General features: G+C 54.0%; 1 pseudogene; it reads right to left on the bottom strand.

The window, feature by feature from the left end:
- Positions 1–3,354: 3,354 nt before the first annotated feature.
- Positions 3,355–11,598, bottom strand: LOC127328370 (F-box only protein 13-like; annotated as a pseudogene).
- Positions 11,599–12,182: the final 584 nt, after the last annotated feature.

Below are 12,182 nucleotides of genomic sequence, written 5' to 3'. Positions count from 1 at the left end.
TGGTCATGAAGACCATGCCTAGAGGAATACCATCTTATTTTCGTGTAGAATTTTTAAATTTTGGATGTAAGGACTATGACTTCATTGAAACTCTTTATTTTTTTGTTTTCAAACTTCATGCCGATGCGGAAATATGTCGGCCCGCTGGAGGCACCCCCAGAAGCAAACGGACGCTGTTGTGGGTATACTTCATGGGTGTACCATCGACAGTGCCTAGATCCGGCAAGCCCGGGTGGCCCACAGATGGTGATGTGGCATTTGACCCATCGGGCGGCCCAGTTGCTGTAGATCGTGAAGGATGAAGTCCAGCCCAGGAGCAGAGAGCCGGATCCCAACCGACCTACGAAGGAGGCCGGATCCGTGGAGGCCCGTAAGGTATCCGGATCCGGTACGACATAGATGGAAGGTGGATCCTTGACGTACACGGTTAGACATTGTACCGTAGTTAGGCAACTTGTAATCCGGCTAGGACTCTCCATGTAAACCCTAGATCTGTGCGCCTTCATAAGCTAGATCCTAGGAGCCCTAGAGGCACAACCACAACTCATTGTAACAACACGAAAGCGCCCACATAATTCCAGACAAGCAGCAGTAGGCCCTATCTTCGAGCAGGTGTTCCAGAGCTGGGTAAATCGCGTACCACCGTCCCGAGGACTCTCCGCCCTATGGCCCCTACTTCTTCTCCCCCTCGTGAGGATCCCTCCTCCAGGGTACCGTCGAATAGGCAACGACAGTTGGCGCCCACCGTGGGGCCTGCGGCGTCAGTAGGCCGGAACCAGGAGGGTTCCGCCCTAGGAAGCTATGACGAATCCATCGCTGCGGGGCGTGTCCTTTACACTGGGAACTTTCCGATCGTCCCACGGGACGAGTGCTGGATTCCGGCTAGGACCGACCCCATCAAGCTCTCCATCGTCCCAATCAGCGGCATTCACATCTTCATCGGCGAAACCGTCGATTCCGACGGAAACGCCCTGGTAAGTAACGCTGACGCGACCGCCGCTGAGCAGGACGCAGTCGCGAAGATCCGATCTGAGATGCTGGAGCTTCCTATGGAGGATTCCGCCTTAGATCTGGAAAGTTCAAAACCCACCCAATCCGCCCCGGAGCAGGAAACAATGGTGGAAGACCAATGCAGATCCGCCTGGGTCTCCCATGTGTTAGAAAAGCAAAGGTGTCACTTCGTACACTTCCTCGCACATACCGCTGGAACTGCTCTTCCTCAGGAAGAAGCCGGACCCATGCAGGATGAGGCTGCCGGAGCCGGCAACGCCCCGGAACAGCAAGAGGCTATCGGAGAAAGCGAAGCCCCCGAACAGCAAGAGGATGTCGGAGATGCAGAAGAATCAATCCTCGGCAACCTAAGTCCAACTTCCGACGATGCTTCATCCATGAACACGGAGGAATTCAACAAGGACTTGAAGGAGTTAAGAGGGCGAAGAGGAAGCTGAAGCGGAATCTGCTCCACCTAAGCAGGTCCTAGCGACCATAACTGGGTTAGGCGAGGATGCTGACGAAGAAGAGACTCCTACCGGCGTAGCCCTCCCGAGACCGTCCACTTCGGATACTCCGCCATCGCGACCTCGTCGCCGCGCCGCGTTAGAATCCGGAGAAGACAACATCTCTGGGGACAAGGATTACCTGACCCCGGAAGAACTCCTGGAGCAAGCAGGCATAGGATCCTTAATTCACACAGAAGTACTCAACAAGCCTATAACTCCGGAGGAAGCCGCAGATCCGGTAGCTCTAGAAGCTGCAAGAAAGGAGATGTTGGCTACCGCCAAGAGAATTTCCACCACCGCAGTGGCGATGCTCGAAGAAAGGCAAGAGGCTCAAGAAGTAACGGATGTTTCCTCCAAAGAGAGCGCGAAGCTGTTGACTCCTTGCAGAAGGCCAAAAAACTCCGAGAACATTGGGAGTCTATGATGAAGGACGCTCACAAGGAAGCAGACTAGATCCGACGGGACGCCATTAGCCCCCGCAAGATCACCTTCGCAACCCCCTCTAATCAGCAGCCACTCACAACTCCAAAGGAGAACATGCAGAAGGCCGCGGAGATTCTGGCCAAGAACAATGAGGAAATCGACATCAACTACCTCCGCACACTCGTCGCTTCAGCGGTACGGCAGCAGAGCAAGGCAGACACTTCGCGCAAGTTGGAATCTAACCCAGAGTTATGCGTGTCCACTGCGCAAAAGGACGCTCCAGAAGCAAACACCGCGACGACGAATCGCGCACCGGGTCCTCGGAGCGCAGAAGGAGAACCAGAGAACACCAAAATCAGATCCTCGTACCGTCAAAGACGCCTCCGTCAGACCCGAAGAAGGGAAAGGATGCGATGTACACTAGCAGGGACAAGTACCGGAACCCGTCACCCCCGCCCAATGGGTACCCGCGTCCTCCACCTCCTCGCCGCCGTAGTCTAGCCGGAAACACTAGACCTCACGGGCCTAGTGGAATCAACATCCGCGACAACGTGGTCCCTCAGAGGAACAGGAACAGGGAGCGCACGCCGGAACCCCATCGGAGCCGGAACGAGGAGCGCGACCCGGAGCCTCGCAGAAGCCGGAACGATGCAGGCGACCAGCACCATGGTGAAGGTAGCCATCGAAGCCGGAGTCAGCAGCGCGAAGGTCGAGGAGAATCTAAAGGCGGAAGCAAGAGGTCGCATCGGCCCCCTCGCAGGTCTCCCTCCCCACCACCTAGCGGTGGAGGCGGAGGTGGAGGCGAAGGCGGAGGCTGGAGATCTCGCTTGCACACAAAATCCCCCCGCAATGGCTCGCGTGACGCGCGGGAACATCTCAACGAATACAGAGCTGACTACATCGGCCCAAAGTGCTTTGGCAGGATGATCCGAGAGGAACCAAAGCCAATGATGAACCTCAAGCTACCCGGAAACCTGAATTATTATGATGGCAGCGAAAGGCCGGATACCTGGATCGAGGATTACTACAATGCAGTATCCTTCGCCGGAGGAACCCCTAATATAGCCTACCGCATGCTCCAGCTGTACCTTGTGGGTCCAGCCCGGATCTGGCTCAGCGACCTCGAGAAAAACTCCATCTTTTGCTGGTTCGACCTGAAGAACGCCTTCGAAAAGCACTTCAGGGGCACCTACAAAAGACCTGCCACGACAAGCGACCTACATGCATGTATCCAGAAGAAGAGTGAAACATCAAGAAGCTTCCTCACCCGTTGGTTGCAAACCAGGAACGAGTGCGAGAACATTGATAATCGCACAGCTATGCATGCCTTCATAGGTGGATTGCAGAGGGGAGGACTGCTGCGGCACAACCTCACCTGCTTGGTCAATGCGAACAAGTTGACTTTGGATGACATGATCACCATCGCCAGCGATCACACCGCCGCCGCCGACGACGCAGGAGGAGATCTCGCAGCCACAGTCATACCCCTGCATCAGCAAAAGAAGAACCATGATAACGGCAGCAACAGCGGCAGCAAGCGAAAAAATCCCTCTGATGACCAAAGAAGCAGCGGATCCGACTTGATCGCCATGGCTTTCCAGCGAGGAGGTCAAGGAGGCGGAAGAGGCCGCGGCCGCGGAGCCGGAGCCGGCAGGGGCCAGCAACGTGGTGACGAGGTCACCGCTCCGGAACCCGCGCTCCCCAAACTTACGAAGAATACAGAGACATGCCTTGCTTAGCCCACATTGATCCGGCTACCAGCAAATCCTCTCACACCAATCGCAACTGCAAGTGGATCAATGATCTCAAAACTGACCCGGAAGTAGGATACAAGCAAGTCCGCAAGCACCGTCCACGCAGCAAAGGAGGCAAGGGCAAAAACAAGGACAAGAAGAAAGACAGTTCCGAGGCGATGGACGAGGACGATGCTTCGCCGGATCCCAAGGAAGGATCCGCAGCTAACAAGTTCAACCCCTTCGTCAAAAACGGTCTTTCTCGCGTCCGCCGCGCGACGCAAACGAACGCTCACGGACACCGATTTGCGTAGCGCTGCCCTTATGAAAAACAAGTGCCCACCGTCCTCCTCCTCTCCCCACCCAGTCACACAAGAGGCATTTTGTATCTTCCAGTTTCGTCCCACGCCTCTGCAGATTTAATTAATCCAAGTGACATAGTGATAGCTATGATACGAGCAACTCGCCATACAAATAGTGCAGATTTACTCCAAGTGCCTTAACCTGACAATAAATTCCGCAAGGACGAGACATGTAGCATTATGATCAACACATCTATGGTGAAGTCAAGGTGAGCTTCCGGCATATCTACTGAGGGGATCATTTTAATGTTTAATCTTCACACGAACAGACCGTTGCTTTTGTACCTGTTCGCTCTATTGTTGATGGAAGACTATGTTAGTTAATTAGGCACAATTTTTATGATTAATTTTAGAATATTAAACATAACGACGACAACTACTAACATGTGAAACTCGAACATACTTGGAGGACTTTCTCGACGGACATATCGAGAAAATGGTGGTGCTTCTCGATGCGAAAGGGCTCAAGGATAGGAGGAAGATGCAGCATCCGGGATCCAAAGTTGGATGGCTTTACATCCCTTGGAACCGCGCTTGGCCACATCATTCATGTGAGATTACTTTGAGGTACCGACATGTTTGGCTGATCTCTTTCGTCATCGATACCAAATGCGTCGATCTCTTTTCAATTAGATCTTCAAAACTTGCAAGGCGAAAAAACTAGCTATTTTAACGCAAGAGGAATGCAGCCAGGTTGCCTGGAATTAGCGCGCATCAAGATATATCCACGGTGATGAGAGTCCTTGCTTATAGCTTTCCCGCCGACTACACCGATAAGTATCTACACATTGGTGATTATACGACCCTGGAGTGTGTGCGTAGGTTTTGCAAGGTTAATAATTCGTGTCTCCAGTCCGAAGCATCATATAGTTCCCACTTAAGAAGATACAGTGAGGTTGATAGCGATGAATGAGGCTCGAGGTTCGCCGGTAATGCTTGGCAATATTGACCGTATGTATTGAAATTGAAAGAACTGCTCGAAAGTTTGGAAGGGGATGTATTGGGGCAAGAGTCATGATGTACAAACACAGATAGAAAGACCAGACACGAGCACTCTCTCTATTTTTTTGCATGCTGGGTGCCCTGCTTGGTACTTGAGGGCTCCATAACAATCCCTGCTTACGTCACTACAGGAATGGCGGGATACGCCGACGGCCAAACCCTACGCCGAGGGCTTTTTATCGGGGCCGTCGGCGTACGGCCTCGCCGGGGCAGCGCCGGAAGACGCCCGTCGGCGTACACTTGCCGTCGGCGTAGAGGATGCTACGCCGAGGGCAGCCGTCGGCGTCAACCTGGCCCTCGGCGTAGGCACTAGCGTAGCTGCTGCTCCATCGGCGACGCGACGGCGCGCTCACGGCGTCAGGCTAGACGCCGAGGGCTACCCTCGGCATAGGGCATGGCCCCCCCTATGCCGACGGCCACCCTCGGCATATAGTTTTTTTATTTTTTCTTTTTTTTCTCTCTCATATTATTTTATATTATGTTTCTATTATTTATTTACTAGTATGAATTATGTAAAGAAAGGTTCTATTTTTTAAGAATTCGACGATGCATTGCATATATGTAGGTCCCACGGGTGACGCTCTTCGCAGACGGGTCAACCGGAGCCACTAGGCTGAACTTCTGCTATCTATCTACATATGTCCTTAAACATTTAGGAAAAATTCCATTGCTAACCCTAACTCCAACCCTAACCCTAACCGAGGCCATTCCCGCCCTAGGGTTTCCCGCTTCTGCGGGCCAACTTTCTATTTTGCGAACATTTTGGTAACCCTAAACCTCACCCGGATCCTATCCCTAACCCTAACCCTAGGGTTAGATCTGCGGGGTCCCCTCCCTAGGGTTTGGCTAACCTTGCATGTGCCCGGCGTTGACGATTTCCACATACATGGGCTAGCACTTGGTAAAATCCAGGATCTGTATGTGCAAACTCCCGGCACGGCTCAAACGGAGCCTATTTTATGGTAAAGTATGCCCAACCTATGGTTTCCATGTACATATGTCCTAAACAAAGCAAAACAAGTAAAAAAGTCCATTGGTAAACCCTCGCACGGAGAAAGCTATAGGGGTAGATCTGCGGGGTCCCCGCCCTAGGGTTTTCCAAGATACAGACCACCGGAGCGTCGGAATCGCTGGAAAACTTGTGTGTGTCCACATGGAATGCACAAAAGTGATTTGAGATGGTTCTATATCCAAGGCTACCCCCCCAGGTGTGTCCGGCTTCTCGGACAGGGGGTTCCTACACTTAGGCAGATTCTGCGTGTATAGGGGGGAACTCCCTCGGAGTTGAACCGGAGAGAAACTTGGGATCATATGTGATCATCCTAAATGTTTCCACATGTACCTATGACCTAACCAAGCTCAAATGGAGGCATATGCCCACCGGGGGACCCCCGATGGGATGCAGTCAAAGGGGTAGACCGCGCGGTCAACAGAACTAGGGTTTCGTCGGAAATCGAGCGTCGGATCTAGGGAATGGCCCCAGAACTTGTGTGTGTCCACATGGCATGCACAAAAGTGATTTGAGATGGTTCTATATCCAAGGCTACCCCCCAGGTGTGTCGGCTTCTCGGACGGGGGTTCCTACACTTGGGCGGTTACTGCATGTATAGGGGGAACTCCCTCGTACGTGAACCGGAGAGAAACTTGATATCATATGGGATGATTTTTGTTTCCACATGTACCTATGACCTAACCAAGTTCAAATGGAGGCATATGCCCACCGGGGGACCCCCGATGGGATGCAGTCAAAGGGGTAGACCGCGCGGTCAACAGAACTAGGGTTTCGTCAGAAATCGAGCGTCGGATCTAGGGAATGGCCCCAAAACTTGTGTGTGTCCACATGGAATGCACAAAAGTGATTTGAGATGGTTCTATATCCAAGGCTAACACCAATTAGTCACCGGATTCTCGGACAGGGGGTTCCTACACTTGGGCAGATTCTGCATATATAGGGGGAACTCCCTCGTACGTGAACCGGAGAGAAACTTGATATCATATGGGATGATTTTTGTTTCCACATGTACCTATGACCTAACCAAGCTCAAATGGAGGCATATGCCCACCGGGGGACCCCCGATGGGATGCAGTCAAAGGGGTAGACCGCGCGGTCAACAGAACTAGGGTTTCGTCAGAAATCGAGCGTCGGATCTAGGGAATGGCCCCAGAACTTGTGTGTGTCCACATGGCATGCACAAAAGTGATTTGAGATGGTTCTATATCCAAGGCTACCCCCAGGTGTGTCTGGCTTCTCGGACAGGGGGTTCCTACACTTGGGCGGTCTGCATGTATAGGGGGAACTCCCTCGTACGTGAACCGGAGAGAAACTTGATATCATATGGGATGATTTTTGTTTCCACATGTACCTATGACCTAACCAAGCTCAAATGGAGGCATATGCCCACCGGGGGACCCCCGATGGGATGCAGTCAAAGGGGTAGACCGCGCGGTCAACAGAACTAGGGTTTCATCGGAAATCGAGCATCAGATCTAGGGAATGGCCCCAAAACTTGTGTGTGTCCACATGGAATGCACAAAAGTGATCTGAGATGGTTCTATATCCAAGGCTACCCCCCAGGTGTGTCCGGCTTCTCGGACAGGGGGTTACTACACTTGGGCGGTTACGCATGTATAGGGGAACTCCCTCGATCGTGAACCGGAGAGAAACTTGATATCATATGGGATGATTTTTGTTTCCACATGTACCTATGACCTAACCAAGCTCAAATGGAGGCATATGCCCACCGGGGGACCCCCGATGGGATGCAGTCAAAGGGGTAGACCGCGCGGTCAACAGAACTAGGGTTTCGTCGGAAATCTAGCGTCGGATCTAGGGAATGGCCCCCAGAACTTGTGTGTGTCCACATGGCATGCACAAAATTGATTTGAGATGGTTCTATATCCAAGGCTACCCCCCAGGTGTGTCCGGCTTCTCGGACAGGGGGTTCCTACACTTGGGCAGATTCTGCATGTATAGGGGGGAACTCCCTCGTACGTGAACCGGAGAGAAACTTGATATCATATGGGATGATTTTTGTTTCCACATGTACCTATGACCTAACCAAGCTCAAATGGAGGCATATGCCCACCGGGGACCCCGATGGGATGCGATCAAAGGGGTAGACCGCGCGGACAACTTAACTAGGGTTTCGTCAGAAATCGAGCGTCGGATCTAGGGAATGGCCCCAAAACTTGTGTGTGTCCACATGGAATGCACAAAAGTGATTTGAGATGGTTCTATATCCAAGGCTACCCCCCCAGGTGTGTCCGGCTTCTCGGACAGGGGGTTCCTACACATGGGCGGTCTGCATGTATAGGGGGAACTCCCTCGTACGTGAACCGGAGAGAAACTTGATATCATATGGGATGATTTTTGTTTCCACATGTACCTATGACCTAACCAAGCTCAAATGGAGGCATATGCCCACCGGGGGACCCCCGATGGGATGCAGTCAAAGGGGTAGACCGCGCGGTCAACAGAACTAGGGTTTCGTCAGAAATCGAGCGTCGGATCTAGGGAATGGCCCCAGAACTTGTGTGTGTCCACATGGCATGCACAAAAGTGATTTGAGATCCAAGGCTACCCCCCCAGGTGTGTCCGGCTTCTCGGACAGGGGGTTCCTACACTTGGGCAGATTCTGCATATATAGGGGGAACTCCCTCGTACGTGAACCGGAGAGAAACTTGATATCATATGGGATGATTTTTGTTTCCACATGTACCTATGACCTAACCAAGCTCAAATGGAGGCATATGCCCACCGGGGGACCCCCGATGGGATGCAGTCAAAGGGGTAGACCGCGCGGTCAACAGAACTAGGGTTTCGTCAGAAATCGAGCGTCGGATCTAGGGAATGGCCCCAAAACTTGTGTGTGTCCACATGGCATGCACAAAAGTGATTTGAGATGGTTCTATATCCAAGGCTACCCCCCCAGGTGTGTCCGGCTTCTCGGACAGGGGGTTCCTACACTTGGGCAGATTCTGCATATATAGGGGGAACTCCCTCGTACGTGAACCGGAGAGAAACTTGATATCATATGGGATGATTTTTGTTTCCACATGTACCTATGACCTAACCAAGCTCAAATGGAGGCATATGCCCACCGGGGGACCCCCGATGGGATGCAGTCAAAGGGGTAGACCGCGCGGTCAACAGAACTAGGGTTTCGTCGGAAATCTAGCGTCGGATCTAGGGAATGGCCCCCAGAACTTGTGTGTGTCCACATGGCATGCACAAAATTGATTTGAGATGGTTCTATATCCAAGGCTACCCCCCAGGTGTGTCCGGCTTCTCGGACAGGGGGTTCCTACACTTGGGCAGATTCTGCATGTATAGGGGGGAACTCCCTCGTACGTGAACCGGAGAGAAACTTGATATCATATGGGATGATTTTTGTTTCCACATGTACCTATGACCTAACCAAGCTCAAATGGAGGCATATGCCCACCGGGGACCCCCGATGGGATGCAGTCAAAGGGGTAGACCGCGCGGTCAACAGAACTAGGGTTTCGTCGGAAATCGAGCGTCAGATCTAGGGAATGGCCCCAAAACTTGTGTGTGTCCACATGGCATGCACAAAAGTGATTTGAGATGGTTTTATATCCAAGGCTACCCCCCCAGGTGTGTCCGGCTTCTCGGACAGGGGGTTCCTACACTTGGGCAGATTCTGCATGTATAGGGGGGAACTCCCTCGTACGTGAACCGGAGAGAAACTTGATATCATATGGGATGATTTTTGTTTCCACATGTACCTATGACCTAACCAAGCTCAAATGGAGGCATATGCCCACCGGGGGACCCCCGATGGGATGCAGTCAAAGGGGTAGACCGCGCGGTCAACAGAACTAGGGTTTCGTCAGAAATCGAGCGTCGGATCTAGGGAATGGCCCCCAGAACTTGTGTGTGTCCACATGGCATGCACAAAATTGATTTGAGATGGTTTTATATCCAAGGCTACCCCCCAGGTGTGTCCGGCTTCTCGGACAGGGGGTTCCTACACTTGGGCAGATTCTGCATGTATAGGGGGGAACTCCCTCGTACGTGAACCGGAGAGAAACTTGATATCATATGGGATGATTTTTGTTTCCACATGTACCTATGACCTAACCAAGCTCAAATGGAGGCATATGCCCACCGGGGGACCCCCGATGGGATGCAGTCAAAGGGGTAGACCGCGCGGTCAACAGAACTAGGGTTTCGTCGGAAATCGAGCGTCGGATCTAGGGAATGGCCCCAGAACTTGTGTGTGTCCACATGGAATGCACAAAAGTGATTTGAGATGGTTCTATATCCAAGGCTACCCCCCCAGGTGTGTCCGGCTTCTCGGACAGGGGGTTCCTACACTTGGGCGGTCTCGCATATATAGGGGAACTCCCTCGTACGTGAACCGGAGAGAAACGTGATATCATATGGGATGATTTTGTTTCCACATGTACCTATGACCTAACCAAGCTCAAATGGAGGCATATGCCCACCGGGGACCCCCGATGGGATGCAGTCAAAGGGGTAGACCGCGCGGTCAACAGAACTAGGGTTTCGTCAGAAATCGAGCGTCGGATCTAGGGAATGGCCCCAAAACTTGTGTGTGTCCACATGGAATGCACAAAAGTGATTTGAGATGGTTCTATATCCAAGGCTACCCCCCCAGGTGTGTCCGGCTTCTCGGACGAGGGGTTCCTACACTTGGGCGGTCTGCATATATAGGGGGAACTCCCTCGTACGTGAACCGGAGAGAAACTTGATATCATATGGGATGATTTTTGTTTCCACATGTACCTATGACCTAACCAAGCTCAAATGGAGGCATATGCCCACCGGGGGACCCCCGATGGGATGCAGTCAAAGGGGTAGACCGCGCGGTCAACAGAACTAGGGTTTCGTCGGAAATCTAGCGTCAGATCTAGGGAATGGCCCTAGAACTTGTGTGCCGGAGAGAAACTTGATATCATATGAGGACATTACGGTGCCGGACTTGGTCAGGAAGAAGACCGTGCCGTCGTCTTCGTCGGCGTCGGCGTCTACGTCGTTGTCGTCGTTGTTGCCGCGCGGGGCTGGTGTGTTGGCATCGGCGGGTGAGTCTGGGTCTGGCTTGCGAGAGAGCGGGACTGGGACGGACCAGGAGTTGGTGGAGGGGTCGAACGCGGACATGGAGAGGTCCGTGAGCTTGCCGAGGATGAGGACGACGCGGTAGGGCGAGCCGTACATGGCGACGGCCTGGAGTGGGGCCGGCGGCGGGGGCGGGAGCGCGCGGGAGGCGCCGGTGAGCGGGTTGGCGACGGTGAGCGCGCCGGTGTCGGGCGCGCGGTAGAGCACGAGCCCGCCCGCGGCGGCCACGGGCACCGGGCCCGGGGACCGCGGCAGCGCGCCCAGGACCCCTCGCCGGCGTCGAACGCGACGGCGTGGCCGGGCGCGCGTCTGTCGGTCGGAGTCGGACGGCATGAGGAACCAGGGGTCGCGGGCGGGGACGCGCGCGCACGCGGCGAGGAAGGCCGGCGACCCCGCGGCGTCGCGCGGCGCCGGGACACGCCGCGGAGGCGGAAGAAGCTGGCGGGCGGGAGGCGCGCGAGCACCCGCTCGAGCATGTCGAGGAATTTAAATAAAAAATAAAAAATAAATTGAAAAAAGAAAATAAAAAATAAATTGAAAAAAGAAAATAAAAAATAAATTGAAAAAAGAAAAAAAGGGGGGCTATGCCGAGGGCTGCCGTCGGCATAGCCTTGGCCCTCGGCATAGGCTATGGGCACAGGCACGTTTAGGGTTGGTCGAGCCGGACCACGCGCCCGAGCCCGAGCCAGACCCTTCTCCCCCGCGCGCCTGAGCCCGCCGCCACCCATCTCTGCTCCTCCCCCCGCCCGCCGCCACGCTCCCCGCCGCCGGCAACCACCTCCCCGCCGCCCGCCGCCCTCCTCTGCTCTCCCTCCACCTCTGCAAGCACCTCCTCGCCGCCACCTCCACCTCTCCCGAGCTCCCCTTTACCTCGTGCCGCCGCCAGCAGCCGCGCGCCGCCGCCAGCAGCCGCACGCCGCTCTCCTCCTCGTCCTCGCGCCCAACCCGCAGTCCCCTGGCCGGCCTCCTCCTCGCGCCCCCGCCCACCAAGCTCCCTGGCCGGCCTCCTCCTCCCGCTGCCCGGCCATCTTCCCTGCAACACACGGTAAGAACTCCTTTT

Source organism: Lolium perenne, chromosome 1, assembly GCF_019359855.2.
Source record: "Lolium perenne isolate Kyuss_39 chromosome 1, Kyuss_2.0, whole genome shotgun sequence".
In the NCBI taxonomy this organism is placed as follows: domain Eukaryota; kingdom Viridiplantae; phylum Streptophyta; class Magnoliopsida; order Poales; family Poaceae; genus Lolium; species Lolium perenne.
This window is presented reverse-complemented; position numbering and strand designations above follow the sequence as displayed.